Genomic DNA, 16,556 nt, shown 5'->3' with positions numbered 1-16,556 from the left:
CCTTGACTGTCTAAGTGGGACCGACCTTCCCCACACAAACTACTACCAAACGCACCTGCTACGAGAGAGAGAAGATTGCTATGGTGAGTCACTGAGATGGCGGGGTTTATCCGTCACAGCATCCGGTGTTGCCTTAACTAATGCATGACATGAGAAAATGCTTTGTTGGGGAGCACAGTGGTCAAGAGTGGAGGTAGATGGGCTTGAAATCCCCGCTCTGCCACCTACTAGCTGTGTGACTTCCAGTGAGTCACTAAATCTCCCTAAGCCTCAGTTTCCTTGACTATAAAATGGGAATAATAATAGTCTATTCCATCTTGATGCTGTAAGAAATTACTGTAGGCTGGTGCAGTGGCTCATGTCTGTAATCCTAGCACTCTGGGAGGCCGAGGCAGGAGGATCATTTGAGCTCAGGAGTTTGAGACCAGCTTGGGCAAGAGTGAGACCCTATCTCTACTAAAAATAGAAAGAAATTATCTGGACAACTAAAAATATATAGAAAAAATTAGCCAGGCATGGTGGCACATGCCTGCAGTCCCAGCTACTCAGGAGGCTGAGGCAGGAGGATCGCTGGAGCCCAGGAGTTCGAGGTTGCTGTGAGCTAGGCTGACGCCACGGCACTCTAGCCCGGGCAACAGAGTGGGACTCTGTATCAAAAAAAAAAAGAAAAAGAAAGTACATAATATCTATAGTGTAATTCCATACATAATTACTACATTATACTGCATGTAATTAGTTGGGAACTCAATAACCATTAGCCATTTTTGTTACTACTCACCTAGAAATAGATTAGACCTTAAAAATAGCTTTACTTGCTCTGTGTGCTATTTTAAGTAGGTAGTGTGTCACAGAACTGGAAGATGCATCAATGTAAGTTGAGCAAAGTCCTATTTTTAGACAGTTGGAACTTCATGATATAGTCAATCACATGGCCACTGAACTTGCTTCCTGGGGATGTCATCAGATTTTCCCATTGCGGTTGCTGGGAAATAACGCGGCTGATTCCACCTTCCTGGGGAGACTTCAGCATGCAACTGAAAGGTTACATAGGAGCAGGACTGCATAGGCCACACCTCACCTGACCTCCCACGTAGGACCGATGGGTCCTTTCTCCTCCTCACTGCACACTTGACACCATGGGACGTTTGTTACTGCCCAGCTTGCATCCTTGTATCGGCATCTAGGAAATAAATGAAAGAAAGTTTAATGAAGGGGCCGTTTACAGGTCAAGGGGAACCAAGAGGAATGAAAAGCTCTTCCAAGGCTGCACTGTAGGGAGCCACTATCAACCCAGGCCTGCCAAACCCAGGAAGGAAGAGTTCCTGTAGCTCTGGGCAGAGGCTGCCTCTCAGTGGCTGAGCCACTGCCAAGCCCAGCAGGGCAGGGAGGGAGTCGGGGAATAACAAGCTTCATCTTTCTCTTCTTCCACTCTTCTTTTCCTGCTGTGCTTTCTCCTGACTGAACCCAACTAAAGACAGAGGGCAAGGGAGCCCAGCTGATGCTGCCCATAAAACTTAGCTGCCAGGGGCACTGGGCAAGGTGCAGGGAGGTGGAGGATGAATCTGGGGGGACACCAGGGAATATCCCACCCCATACCTGGCCCCCGTGGGAATGCAAGATTCTTATGGGGAGGGAGTTCCTGCCTTGTTGCCTTTGCATCCTCAGCGCTCAGCAAAAGGACACTTTAACGGATGTTTGTTAAATAAATGAATGGATGAACAAATGAATGTGGAGAATAAAGGTGCTTGCACTTTTAAATTTTAAGGAAAATGTATAGTGTCCCCATATCCTTACTTTGCCATGGGGACAATGGAACTTCCCACAGGAACTGAGGCCCTGACTGACGGGGACAGTCCGTGTTTCGGGAGCCAGAGCAGGCCAGTCTCCGAGACCCCAGCTTCCCGGCGCACTGGCAGCTGCTCTTCTCTGAGGTCCTCCCTGCCTTGGTCACGGTGTGTCCTCCAGCGCAGGCCGGCTCTCCCAGCCCAGGCACTGTGTGGGAAACTCTTCAAGAAGTCAAAGGCGTCCACAGATGTGCAACTGCTGCTCCTTACACTACAAATCCTGGGTCTTTTCCCTGTAGCCCTCGGGCTGCACTGAAACTTGCACTTTAACGTTGGGGGTGGGGGGTGAGTCTTCCTGTGTTTGTTTACTGCAGGTGCAGCACTTTCAATTGCTCAAGGGCTGTCAGCCAGCGGGTAACACTGTTCGCTAACAAGGGCACGCAGAGAGCAATGCCTGTTTCAGACATCTCCACTCAGGGCAGGCCAATAGCTCTCGACTGTTGCTCTACAGTGTCTCTGTACTTCCCTCCCGAACAGCGGCCTGTTGCATGTGACGAGTTCTTTCCTTTTTGGTTCAGAAAAATATTTTAGAGATAAATAGTGTATAATAAATCTACACTATCCCAGGGCTGTGGGAAATAGGATAGGCATTTACTGGCAAAAGAGAAACTTTTTTGGAAAGTTATAAAAACTCACATCATGCATAGTAGACATTGTTTTATTATGAAACTTCAAATTTTCTAAGAAATAATGTTTTCGTGTATTTTAAATGAATTTATTTTGAGACAAGTCTTTGGTCCTAGTATCAGGTATGCATTTAAGAGGTAAATACACACTAGGTGTATGGAAAATGTGTTTTCTGCAGCTGTTCTGGTTGGCTTAGCTGTGCCGTTTGCTCTGAAGATCATTAGAAGGAAAATAATACAGGAAACAGAAAAATTTGGTCAGAAGGATGTGGGAAAAAAAGAAGAAAAGAAACTTCTTATCTGAAGAATACAAGCCCCTTTAAATTATCTTTTAGTTTTTCTAAAGCCAGTCAAATTTAGCAGTGGGGGGGTTGAATACCAACTTTAGTGACACCAATGTTAATAAGTTCTGATAACCCACTGCCATCGGACCAGACCCTTTAAGTTACCAGGCCCAGAGAGGCACTGGAAGGAAACAGCAGTCACACCACTCGCCTTGGCGCTAAACAACTATCTTTTGCAGCCACGTGGGCTCAGAGTGACTGATGCCAACTGGACACAACACGCCGTGTGCTGGACACCAGAGCCCATGCCCTGTAGTTCAATGATGGATAGCCAATCAGTGTGATCAACGTCTTCCCTGCAAACCAATGAGAACGCCTGTCGAACAACCTTATATCAACCCACTTCTTGTTCCCTTTGCCTTTAAAAGTCTGCTTGAAACAAAAGCTGATGAAACATTCCCCAAGGCAAGTGGGAAGTGTGTCCTGGGCAGCTGTCCTCATTTTGGTTCAAGTAAACTCTTAAACTTACATTTTGTGCCTCAGCCTCTTCCTTTTAGGTCAACAAGGCTATCACCTAATACCTCCAGGTATGTGCGGCTTTAGTAACAAATTTTTTAAAGCCTTAATTTTTAATAATCACCAGTAACCATTAACCTCATTCACATTTTCTACATTGAGTGTGTCACTGAAGGTCATGGATCAAGTTTCTTTTTGGTTAGGACTTAGTCATGTGAAATTTGGCCAAGCTTACCTATGATTTTTATTGCAGGAAAGGTTTTCTCAGGGAGATGAGATGCTTTTCCTTCAGTTCATGATGGCCAGTTAGGAATCTGAGGACTTAAAATAGTATGTTTACATTGTCTTAAATATACACATCTATGATCTATATTTTATTCACTTTTTATTGGATGCCTTTTTGTTTGAGCCCTATACCTGGTGCTCCAGGATGTCACGAAAGTGACATGGTCCCTGCCCCAAAGGAGCTTCTCTAGTAGGAGAGAAAAGAAATGTTTAATAACCATATGGACCAAAATGTGAGAGCCATCACAAACATGGATTTGATTAAGCACTGTGCGAGTGGAAGAGAGAACAGACTTAGAATTCTGAAGGCAGAGAGCTGATTGAAGACAAATTCAATCCGAATTTCCTTTTTAGAAGAAGAGGAGCTTCTGAAAAGGAGAAATAGATGAGACTGGTAGAATTTAAAATAATGAGGATCAGTAGAGGAAATGATGTGAGCCCAGGTAGCCAGAGAATATGACTTGTCTGTCAAGCAAGGGATCGGAAAGTATGTCAACCCAGAGGGAAGAGGTTAATTACAGCAGTGCGGTGATGGCTGTCTAATTGTTATGGGCCAATCATGAATTATTATGTTTGTAGTCTTTCCTAGGTAGAATGCTCAGATTGTGATGAAGAACAAGTCCAAAACTGGATTAATCATTCTACTTTAGAAAGGATGCTAAGCTGGTTGGGCATGGTGGCTCACGCCTGTAATTCTAGCACTTCAGGAGGCCAAGGCTAGAGGATAGCTTGAGGCTGGGAGTTCAAGACCAGCCTGCACAACATAGCCAGACCCCATCTGTACAAAAAATAAATTTTAAAAAAGGAAGGATAACAATAGAAGATGTTTGAATAACTTGAAGAAGAAGAAGAGGAGGAGGAGGAAGAAGAAGGAGAAAGGATGTTAATGGATTATTTTGTTTAAAGACTTAAAAAACAAAAATGTGATACAAAAGAAGGTAGGCAAGAAAATCAATATTAGCAAGTGTTTCTAAATATGCAGTTACTGTCATTGTATTGTAAGAACATATTTTGTCCTGTTATGTTACAATAGAATTAATCACAGACACTGTCAACAAATAACAAAACAAATAAATTAGAAATACATCAGTACAACTAAGAACTAAACATGAGTCTAAGAAGACTCAAAGTACTCTTTCTTTCTCTCTTTCTTACTTTTTACTCATCTTTGAGTTTCTCAACCTCATCACCATTAGCTTTTGGGCAGGATAATTCTTTGATGTTTGAGACTGTCCTGTTCATTGCAGAATGTTTAGCAGCATCTCTGGCCTCTACCCCCTGGCTGCCAGCAGCGTAGCCCTACCCTCACCCCACAACAGCCCAGCTGTGACAACAGAAAATATCTCCAGGCATTGCCAAAGGTCCCCTGGGGTGGGAGTGGGGGCAAAATCATCTTTACAGAGAACTACTGGTTTGGAGAAATGAACGTATTTTTTTCAAAAATAAGTACTGAACAGGTTTGACAAAGGACCTGGGGTTGGCACAGAGACAGTAAGATGTTTTTGGACATTTGTGTGTAGGGGCCAAGGGAAAGCTTTCCCTTCCCCCTCTGAAATTTTGCTGACAAATCAACTCACAAAAGGAGATTAACAGGAAGAATGGCATGCAAATTTATTAGCGTGCACATGAGGTAGAACTACAGAGTGATTCCCCCCGTATCTCAAAGGGTCCTAAATACTTATCTAGCCTTATTTCAGAGGGGCGGGGAGAGATGGGGGGTATGAGTAGTTCTGTTAAGGGGCAATAAATGATTACTAGGGAGAATGAATGGATCGAGGAACAGAGATTAATTTGTAAATGATTCTCTTTGGAGATTGAAAGAGCCTGAGAGACATTATCTTGGGAAGAGTCTGTTCAGGTGTGGTTGCATTCTTGGTCTTTTCCACAGTAAATAATGAGATAACAGGGAGGGGAAGGAAAAACAATTGTTCTCTGCAGTCAGTCTGGTCTTTATGTAGCTAGGGGGAAAGTCTCTTCCAGCATCTGTTGATCTCTAAGAGCCTTTAATTCAAAATACTCATTATACCAGGAGCCGTATTTTGGGGTGGAGTTCCCTGTTCTCCTTCAGTTGTCAGGAAGTGCATTCTCGATTATTCCAAGCAGTCTCAATTAGTACTAGTGGAGAACACACAAACTGGTATTGCTGAAGAAGCTACCTGCTGTCTTGAGCTCTCCAAGCCAAGTCTGGGATGTTCTCTCTCTCTCTCTCTTTTCTTTTTTTAATTTCAGCATTTTATGGAGGTACAAATGTTTAGGTTACGTATATTGCCTTTGCCCCACCCGAGTCAGAGCTTCAAGCGTGTCCATCCCCCAGACGGTGCACACCCACCCATTAGGTGTGAGTATACCCATCCCCTCCTCCCCTCCCACCTGCCCCACCCCCGGTGAATGTTACTACTTTATGTCATTACTGGGCTGTTCTTAGGAGCTGCCCTCTGCTGGCTGTGTGCCGGAACTTTCCGAGCCCAGCCAGGTACAGACTCACGTTTTCATCTGGTGAGTGTTTTGTGGCTGATCAAGCTCAGGGCAGGGTCTTAGCGCAGCTGGGGAGGGCAGATGGCCTTTCTCCAGGGTTTACAGTGCCCTCTCACAGTGGATGTGCAAATGTTGGGAGCATGCTCAATGAATAAGCCCCATGGAGATGACCTTCCTTGCCTGGAGGGACACAGCAAATTGCTCAGCCTTCCATGGGCAGCACTCTCCACTCAGAGGGAGTCAACATCGTGTTTGATTCTCATTGCTGTGCAGGATTACCTCATCAATACTGGCAGTGTTGTCCTGTTCTCCATCTCTCGGGCTTTAAGCACTGGTATCCTTTTTGGAAATGCTTTATATTTTATGTAGGAAAGTAGAGGATATTTTTATCTGAACACCTGCCATGAGAATTTCCTTTAGGGAGAGAGCTGACTTGATTGGGGAAAAAAAATTTGGTAAATTCTTGAGATGGAGGAAGAGATGTCTAAGTTACATTTAAGCAAAAAAGGTCATCCTGATTACAAATGTTCTATGGGGAACGAGGTGAGAATTCTGCTTTGCTTTTCAGAGGAGATGGGGAGATGAATGAGGGAAGGGGAAGAGAGAGAGTGGGAGTGAGGGATAAGCAAGATGGTGGAAGGTTGTGTAATCCTCACCTCCCTGGGGCCCCCAAAATATCACTAGAGAAGAAGCAAGTTCTTCTCTATCTGTTAGAGACGTATTAGGCTGAAAGTAATAGAATATTGGACTCACGGTGGCCTAAATGAATGGGAGTTTATTTAAAATCAGTGGTTTTGTAACAGAGTGGTTGTCCCTCCTCCCATACATATGGAAGGGTGATATTCACAGGGGAGAATATGTAACAGAAGAAACAGCTGGAAAAAATAGCAAAAATGTTTTTTGTCTCTTTGAAACATCCCCCACTCCTCCTTTTGGAGAGCTGGGACCTGCATTCCCGTCTCAGGCCAGTGGTTGGGAGGGTCAGGGGAATGTCTCTTTGTGCCACAAGAGATGGTTCAAGGGAATTGTCTGGGTGGAGGTCACTAAATCATCTTAGCCAAAGAGAGGATTAATCTGGGCAGAGATCATGAGATTATTTTAGCTAAAAATGAGATTAACCTGGGTGGAGGTCCCAAGATTGTCTTAACCAAAGATGGGATCAATCAGAACCTTTAAAATCTCTGTAATTCTGCTCAGAAGTGAGACATTGGTGCTTTGAGATGGCAGTCTGCCAACCACCTCATTTGCTGACAAATTAATAAACTCATGTTTCCTTCTCCTCAAACCACTTGTCCTCATTCTTCTCGTTCCAGCCTTGGGGACAAGTGCCAAGCTTTTGGTAACAGTTTATAGTTGTTGGCGTGGATTCAGCTGTTCAATGATGCCATCAGGGACACAAACACTTTCCATTTCCACTTTACCATCCTTGTTTTGTTGGCTTTTGTGCTCAAGCTTGCCACATTGTGGTCTCAGGGTAGCTGCTGTGGGCTCACACATGGAGCCCATATTCAAGGCAGGAAGAGGGAAAAAGAGGGAAAGGTCTTTTCTGTAATAGATAATGAGATAACAGGCAGAGGAAGGCAGTGTTCTTTTAAGAAAGTAAAATCTTTCCCAGAAACTCCCTTAGCAAGTTACTACTTGCATCCATGGCCTCCCTGAACACAAGAGCTGACAGGAAATAATTTCACTTTCATGCCTTCTTTAATAAAGGCAGGGAGAAGGCACAGTGCTGGATCAGCCAGCCTACAACATCTGCCGCATCTACTGAACTCATGAATGAGGACTGTGTAGAACTAGTTTGGGAAATGAAAGAGAGAGATAAGTCTCCCGTTAGGAGGGGATCTGATATTTTAACCAAAAGCCTGACACTTGCCCCCAAGGCTGCATCAGAAGAACAAGGACAAATTGTTTGAGGAGAAGGAAAGAGAAGTTTATTAATTTGCCAGCAAATGAGGAGGCTGGCAGACTCCCGTCTCAAAGTACCAATGTCCTCCTTGTGAGCAGAAGTACAGAGCTTGTAAAGGTTCTGATTCATCCCAACTTTGGCTAAGACAATCTTGTGACCTCCACCCAGACAATTTCCTTGAGCCATCTCCTGTGGCACAAAGAACAAAGGACACTGTCCTGCCCCTCCTGACTGCTGGCCTAAGGCAGGGTTGTAGGTTTCAGTTCTCAAAAAGGGTGAGGGGGTTTTGAAGAGACAGAAAACATCGTTTGCCCTTTTTCAGGCCATTTTCTCTGTTACAGTATGAGCAGAAGCAGTTCATGAGAAAGGAAGAAGTCACAGAGCAGGAGAAGAAGGAGAATGCAGCTTTGGAGGATGGATAGGAATCCAGGCAGGTAAGAGATTTGGGCTTCCACAGGCTGTGGGCTGGGAGGGTGGGCAGGTCATGGCTGATGTCTGGATTCTGCTGGATTCTAGTAAATCACCAATCCCTGCTAATTCTTCCTCTTATGGTCTTCAAATTTGTCACTTTCATATGGCCCCCTTTTTAACTTCACTGCTGTCTTCCATGCCACTCTTGAAATTTCCATAGTTGCCTTGTTTCTGTCTTCAGCTTTTTCTCTTTCTAGTTCAGCCTCATTTATCTTGTTGATGTCTAGCAATTGCCCTATACTTAAAATGGCTGCAAAATCACTGTCATGGAGAAACAGAGTAATTAGTAAATTACTGGAAAATGAAATGTCTTGGGTGGCGGTAAGAAATTAACAACAGAATTAGTTACAGTGATACTGGGGCTGTGATGACCCCTCATTTGCTCCCTTTTTTTTTTTTTTTTTTTGAGACAGAATCTCGCTCTGTCACCTGGGCTAGAGTTCCATGGTGTCAGCCTAGCTCACAGCAACCTCAAACTCCTGGGCTCAAGCAATCCTCCTGCCTCAGCCTCCCAAGTAGCTAGAATTACAGGCACACACCACCAAGTCTGGCTAATTTTTCTATTTTTAGTAGAGATGAGATCTCACTCTTTCTCAGGCTGGTCTTGAACTCCTGACCTCAAGTGATCCTCCCACCTTGGCCTCCCAGAGTGCTAGGATTACAGGTGTGAGCCACCACGCCTGGCCCCTCATTTACTCCTGAGAGCTCACTCCTTGGACACAGAAGCCTTTCAGTATCTGTTCCTCAATCCCTGCCATAGCAGCATGTAGTTCCTTTGGGTTCCCAGGTACCAGAGAAGACCCACCCAATAATTTATGGTGCAAATCGTTAGCAAAGTTCAAGTAGGTAAGTTACATCTCTGCAAAACAAGCCACAGAAATGTAATTTGATTAAAACAAACTTTGAACAATAGCCATAAATAGAAAATGTGTTTTAGAATATTTCATTTGTCATGGGACAATGGTTAAAATATCTTGCTAAGTGGAAAAAGTGGGCTCCAGAACAGCTAGCTTGTATGATGTGTTTTTTCACACACACACACACACACACACACACACACACACACACACACAGAAAGAGAGAGAGAGCGAGAGAGGCATTGCATCATATGTGTATCTTAGGCACCAGCTTTAGAGTTTAATTTGCAGAAAGGTGTGGCTCTGTTATCTTATTTAATCTGCACAATAAATATATCTAGTACTATGTATCAAGTTTATAGTTGCTTAATATTAAAACGTAGCAGAATAAATACTGTGAGGAAGCACAAAACATAACAGAATCAATACTGTCAGGAAGCATGGTTACTTTAGAATTCTCCTCCCCCCTCTATAGCTTATTTTAAGGTATTACTCTTATTTCTTCAGGTAGGCTAGTTGAGTACTTTTCAAACCTTTGTATGCATAAGAAGCACTTTCTAGGGCTATGGCCACAAAACTGTGTACACTCTACCTTATAAGGACAGTTCAGGGATAATTTGCAGGTTTTCTTCTCTCATTACCTGAGTTTATAATCAAACCTTGAGCCACATGCTACTTTACAATATTTACATCCTAAAAATAATCAAAATGGATATAATGTACATGAGAAAGTGGAGAGTGGTTTTTTTTATGGTAATGGGAAGTTTTTAAAAATAAAAGACTTTAAAAAAATTTTTTTTATTTCAGCATATTATGGGGGTACAAAAGTTTAGGTTACGTATATTGCCCTTGCCTCCGCCTGCCCCCCCCCCCCGAATCAGAGCTTCAAACGTGTCCATCGCCTAGACAGTGAGCATCGCACTCATTATGTATGTATACACCCATCCCCTCCCCCACCACATCTGCCCGACTCCTGATTAATGTTATTCCTAAATGTGCTCGTAGGTGATGATCAGTGAAACCAATTTGATGGTGAGTACATGTGGTGCTTAAAATAAAAACACTTTTACTTTATTCTTACCTGTATTTTTAAATTTTTCTACAGTGAGGCCATGTTACTTTTTCTAATCAGAACAAGTCAGTTAAGAATAATCAAATGCTAAATATTCATCAGCGATGATTGGTTCACTTGTTCCCCCAGTGACCTTCTTGGCAGCCCGAAGACAGAGCTCCTGTGGAAAGCAGCAAACCGCACCCTGCACTGGCTCACGGACCCAGATCTGCTGCCTTCCCTCCAAGCCAGGTAGGGTGATAATATTGGGGATTATTTAGGGGCAAATCAACCACCTCATTAATCTAAATGGGTTACAACACTGATTATAAACTCCCAGACCCCCTTGGTTCTGTGACTCTCGTTTGATGATAAGCTTTGTGACTTGCACACAAATCACAGTCCTAAGCACTGGTGTTTTGCTAACAGAATCCCAGTGTTTGCTAACCACACAGTATCGTTTCTCCACAGAGGTGAGAATTCTGATTTTTCCAATGATTAATGGAGTCTTACGGGAAGACTACTTTGTGTGATAGAAGAATTTGGTTTAGCTTTATCATGCTGAGCATCTGATAAGACAAATTAGTAACTCTGCCTGTTTGAAAGTATTTAGAAACACCAGTTTAGCCACTCCGTGTGGTTGCGCCAGTGTGCAAACATGCTCTGTGTTCCCAGGTTTCTCAGAGCCTCCCCACCCCTGCCTTTAGGGTGTAGAACAAAATACCCTTTCTCTGTGCTTGTTCGGTGCTTTCATCTTGGCACATGTGCTCAGAACTCACAGGTAACATCTAAAAGGATAAAGAAATATAAAAAAAAGCATCCTCCTTAATGAAACAAACCTTCATTAAACAAATTTGTGTTTGAGGTTGAGAAGTCTGTTTGCCTTGCAGGAAACAATGAAGACCATTGGGCCACCCAGGGACATGCTCTGCCCAGGAAATGGCTGGGCTTCCAGCCTCTTCTCTTTACCTGTGTCTCGGCTTGGACAGCTTTGAAAGTCTAGAAGCAGCCATAAAAGAGCCTGCACAGGAAGCTCCCAGATTCCACTGAGAAAGGGGACACAGTAAAAAGCAGGTCATTTATTTTTGTATGCCCCTTTGTCTTTTTGTCCCCTCCTGGCTTATTGTCCCCATCAGCCAGCATAAAACTGTGGGGAGGAGCAAGAGCTCGTCACCATAGGGTCCCTCTAGATGTGAAACGATAGAGGCATTAAAGTTTCCACTTTCCTCTTTCAGGGGTGAAGGAAAACAAACAGGATGATTCAAGTATGTAAGGGACACTGTACACATCAGAGACCATAACTCTACAGAGTTCATTATATTAGCACCTAAATGCACGAGCATCGGTGTAGGTTCTTGTTTTTGTTCTGTTCTGTTCTGTTTTAGTTCAGCCTAAGGAGAGGTCTTCCTTCCTAAGTGGTATCACTACATTTGCATGGTGCAAAAACTCTCCGAGCAAGATTCCTCTTCCATTGGATGGGTCGTGGGAGACACACAAAGCACAAAACAGGTCCTGTGAACCCAGTGAGATGGTGGAGGGCATTCTTCAGGTGGCTACAAAAGGTCATGAAGAACAGCCATCCGCCCAGCCCCAGAGCCCCTAATGAGATTTCTATGATGCTTTAATTCACCATTAAGCTTCCATGAGATACACTTTGAGAAGGGGTAGGATAGAAGGTTTTTGTGGGCAGCTTTCTCTTTTTTGGCAGCAGAAATTGTTTGGTTCTTCATCTGTATTCATTCAAGCTCATTGACCTCCACAGTCTTGTACATGTACGAACCATTTTCAAATGGAAGTCAATCATGACCTTCTGCACGAGCGCTCTGTTTCACTGCAATTTGAGCTTTTTCCCACTGGGGATAGAGCTATTTAAAATCCTTATTATGAGCCTGTTCTCTCCTGTCTTGTCAGAGCCCACTATCACTGCTCACTTAATCTGTCGGCGGGATGGTGACCACGAATTGAGATCCCGTCGAATGGGTCCGTGAACACCCATCCTGGGCACGTCTGCAGGTCATGAGGGCCGGCGGTGATCAGTGACAGTCCAGCCAACCGGCACACCCGTGCCACTGAGCCAGGCCTGGCGCGAGCAGATAAAGAGGGACTGGAGAGTGGTATTAATATATTCTAAGGGGAAGGAGGGGTAGAAATGAGTATTTGCTAAGCATTCACCGTACACTTGGCACCGGGCTGGCCGTTGTGGGAATACACAAAGAAGCTACAGGCCATGGCTGCTGCCCCAGGAGCACGCAAGCTAATGGAGGAGCAAAACGCACGCCACAGACTCGTGCCTGCTCAGACACACGCACCGCCTCACCGGTTTATTGGGACAAATCACAAACGGTCACTATGGCTACTGCTAATCGCCAACATTTATGGAGCGTTTTCCATGTGCCAAGCACAATTTTAAATGCTTTACATATTTTAACCCATTCAATCCTTTCGATTTGATTAGATTGGTCCTATTATTATCCCCATTGTACGGTGTGGAATGCGAGGAAGAGAGTTAAGCTGGTGAGCAGTAGAGCCGGGGTTTCAACCCGGGCAGTCTTGCTATGAGCCTGCACCATTCGCCCTGTGGACTACACTGCCTTTGTGTGTCTCATGCACACATGAGACGTAGTATAACACAAAACTACAATCGGACACCCTTCATTTTCTGAATTCTTACTGTCCAATATCAGGAACTGAGTAACGTGCATGTGTGTGTATTTATTTATGTTAACATACTGCTCAGAGCCCTCACTGTCCATAATCCTAATACTTGCTATTTGAAACTCAGGAATCAAATATATTTAGATGATATGGTATCCCTTGATACCCAAACTCACTATCTAAACTCTCTCCATTCAATCTCAGAAATGGAATAATTTGGAGAGGAGTGATGCTTGTATGAATCAATAATTGGAGCAAATAATGAATGTGATAGGAGATGGTGGCTGAAATAAAGTCCTCAAGGATAAATAGATGTCAGGCCGAGATGAAGGAGAAGGCCAGAGTTTCTGAGACACCCAGGCAGGGAATAACAACGTGTGTTCGGAATGAGAAGATCTGAGAGCCTGCGTGTGGAGAAGGGCGAGAGAAGCCAGAGACGGAGGCAGGGGCTGAGTTATCATGACATCAGTTGGGCTTTGTCTTGTAGACAATGATGTGTCACCGGGTAATTTTAAACAGGTGAGTGACATGATCAGATTTGTGAATTAAAAAAATCACTATGCCTTTGGTATTTCAAAAGGTTCAGGCTGGATGCGGTGCCTCACACCTGTAATCCCGGCACTTTTGGAGGTCAAGGCAGGAGGATCGCTTGAGACCAGAAGTTCCAGACCAGTCTGGGCAACATGGTTAGACTCCATCTCTACAAAAAATAATTAAAGAAAAAAATAGCTGGGCATGGTGGCGCATGCCTGTAGTTCTAGGTACTTGGGAGGCTGTGGTGAGAGGATCCCTTGAGCCCAGGAGTTCAAGGTTGTGGTGGCTACGATCACACCATTGCACTCCAGCTCTGGGTGAACAGAGTGAAACCCTATATCTTCCAGAAAGGAAGCGTTCAACGTTAAGTAGCTTCTGTGTGTTCGAGAATACTATGTGGAAGGAATGGTGTCTGTGCTGGGAAAGTACAAAAGCCTAATGGTGAGACGTTGTTGCTGGGTGGTTATGTTGGTGTCAGCACCTTCAGAGAACAGTGGGAACAACAGCAACTAGGAACAATGGAGCTGCCACATGGACACATCCCCAAATATGCAGACAACATGTGGGTACCTGGGCAGCGTTAAATCACTTGCTGATACTTCATCTGTACAAAATAAATCATAAAGCTACATTTTGTTTATAAATGGTATAGACATTATCTACATTTATAAAGGGCTTTGAGTTCTTCAAAACAACTTGGTAGTTTGCTTCTTAAAGGCCGACAGACAGCGTCTTCTACTGCTTCAAATCTCTCTGACTTTGCTCTGTCTGACCGCTAGAACCTCTTTTAATGGGCTCACCTGATTAGGCCAGGCTCACTCAAGATAATCTCCCTTTGGAGTATCTTAAAGTCAACTGATTAGAGACCTTAATTACAGCTGAAAAATCCTTTCACCTATGCCATAGGAAGTCTCCTAAACACGGGAGTGATATCCGGCACAGAGTGGCCATCGTGGGGACTATTTTAAGATTCTGTCCACCACAGGTACCTGCACAAAGGAAAGCCAACCTCTTATAAGAAGGAGGCTGCACTCGGCTGCCCCTGCTGACCTCTGTTAAATGCCTTCCTCTCCCCAGATCCTGGCATTCATGGCCCCCAGCTCATGACTTCTTGACCCCAGATACAAAAATAATAAAATGTGCCACTGGTGAACATAACTGGCTTTAATCTGGGACCTCTTTATGACAAGGGGTAAAAGATCAGCTAGAAACAGTAAAAACAAAAACAAAAATAAACCCCAAAACCAAAAGGAGCTTCCCATGATGAACTTGTCCTGACACAGTATTAGCTATGAGGAAATTTGAAGAATTTTGGATAGGGAAGACCTGATATGTGGGGGATTTGGGGAAGCGTTTTAGGAATACTGGAAGGCTGACCTGCCCCCAAACACCTCTGCATACTTCATCAATTTAAGAGCTTTCCCACTGGCAGAATTAATTTGGATTAAGACCCTAGAAAGCTCCCTGAAAGGTACAAATATGTTTCTGAGGAGGGTAGCACACCAACCCATGCTAGGGCCCCAGTCAACAGTGACCATGTTAGAAAAGAAGTGTTTGTCAGACTTTTGTGGGGTGACTCTAAAAAAAATACTAATATAAAAATTAAATAACACATGCATGGAGAGGAAAAAATTCAGGCAGTATAGAGGAATATAAAATGAAAAGTAATCTTTTCCTACCACCTCTGACTCTCACTCCAGTGGTCAACATGGGTCAACATTTTTTTGTATATCTTTTCTGAATTACATATAATTTCATTTTTTTAAAACAGAAAAGGGAATGTTATAGAAGCCTGCTCTGAATTTGCAGGTATTCTAACCTAACAATGTACCTCTGCCACCTCCTTTTCAGTGGCTTCACAGACGATCTCTTTTTGGCGGTGTTGAAGTGCGTGGAGAGCTGGAGGGGAGAAGACCAGTTGACCCGGGTCCCAGGAAGAAAGGGAGACAGGACCCAGATGAGCAGCTCATCTACTTCCCTCCCCTTCAACACTGAAGTGTGTGAAGACCTTTAAAAAGTCCTATGAGGCGGTGTTCTCAGATGATGGTGCTGGAGGGGGGACGGTGGAGGGGAGCTGGTCAGAGAGATTATGTTCATTTACAGGAAGAGGAATGTTTTAAATTTAATTACAAATAATAACAATACAGTCTTCTAAACTATTATTAAAACATTTTGTCTGTGGTTTAATCTTGTGTGAGAGGATCTAAATTTAGCCTTAACTCCATGTGTGCAAATAATATTAATAAAATGTGCCACTAATGAACATTCTGGTGTATCTTATAATTATTTACATTTCCATAGTTGCTCCCTGTATTTAATGAGGGTTCCCCAGGGAAACAGAACCGCTGTGTGTGTATATACGTGTAATTATATATATTCACATATGTAATGAGAATTGGTTCATGCTGTCATGGAGGCCAAGAAGTCCCATGATCTGTCTGTCCTCTGCAAGCTAGAGAACCGGGGGGACTGGTGGTGTAAGTTCCCGTCCGAGAACAGAGGCCCAAGAGCGAGGAGCCTGGATGCCGGACGGCAGGAGACGATGGATGTCCCAGCTCACACAGCGAGAGTGAATTTGCCCTTCTTCCCCCATTTTATTCTATTCAGGCCCTCAATGGACTGGATGCTGCCTGCCCACTTTGGTGAGGATGATTTTCTTTGCTCAGTCTGCTGATTCAAATGCTAATCTCTTCCCATTACACCCAGAAATATGCTTTACCAGCTATCTGGGGATCCCTTAGCCCAGTCAAGATGACATAAAATTAGCCATCATACTCTATACTCTGCTAAAAAAATGGGAACACTTTCAAAATTAGTTGCTTTTTTTCAGAAGGGCTGCTGGAGTGGCAGTGTTCACCTAATCCTGTTTCCCTTTCCTCCAGGGTACAGAACCAGACTACATCTCCCAGTCTCGCCCCTGGGTATATGGTCTACCCAGTCCTCCACCCTGGCTTCCTCCCTCTCTGTGAAGCTGGAAATCAGAGGATTCTGATGCCCTAGGCAATGGTGGAGACACAAGGGTGAAGGAGCCTGAGTCCCGAGCCATTGCTTA

At 44.0% G+C, this 16,556-nt stretch overlaps 2 long non-coding RNA genes across 2 annotated transcripts; both read left to right on the top strand.

Annotated features, from left to right (window-relative positions):
- The first annotated feature begins 11,350 nt into the window (after positions 1-11,350).
- On the top strand, positions 11,351-11,811 carry LOC123636524. Its single transcript, XR_006734569.1, has 3 exons — positions 11,351-11,389; positions 11,551-11,580; positions 11,701-11,811. It is a non-coding gene; the product is annotated as an uncharacterized LOC123636524 (long non-coding RNA).
- Positions 11,812-13,148: 1,337 nt separating this feature from the next.
- LOC123636523 lies at positions 13,149-15,606 on the top strand. The gene is made up of 3 exons (XR_006734568.1): positions 13,149-13,656; positions 13,852-13,945; positions 15,356-15,606. It is a non-coding gene; the product is annotated as an uncharacterized LOC123636523 (long non-coding RNA).
- The last annotated feature ends 950 nt before the right edge of the window (positions 15,607-16,556 follow it).

Source organism: Lemur catta, chromosome 4, assembly GCF_020740605.2.
Source record: "Lemur catta isolate mLemCat1 chromosome 4, mLemCat1.pri, whole genome shotgun sequence".
NCBI classification, from domain to species: Eukaryota; Metazoa; Chordata; class Mammalia; order Primates; family Lemuridae; genus Lemur; species Lemur catta.
The sequence above is the reverse complement of the archived record's forward strand: the minus strand, read 5'-3'. Positions and strand labels throughout refer to the sequence as shown.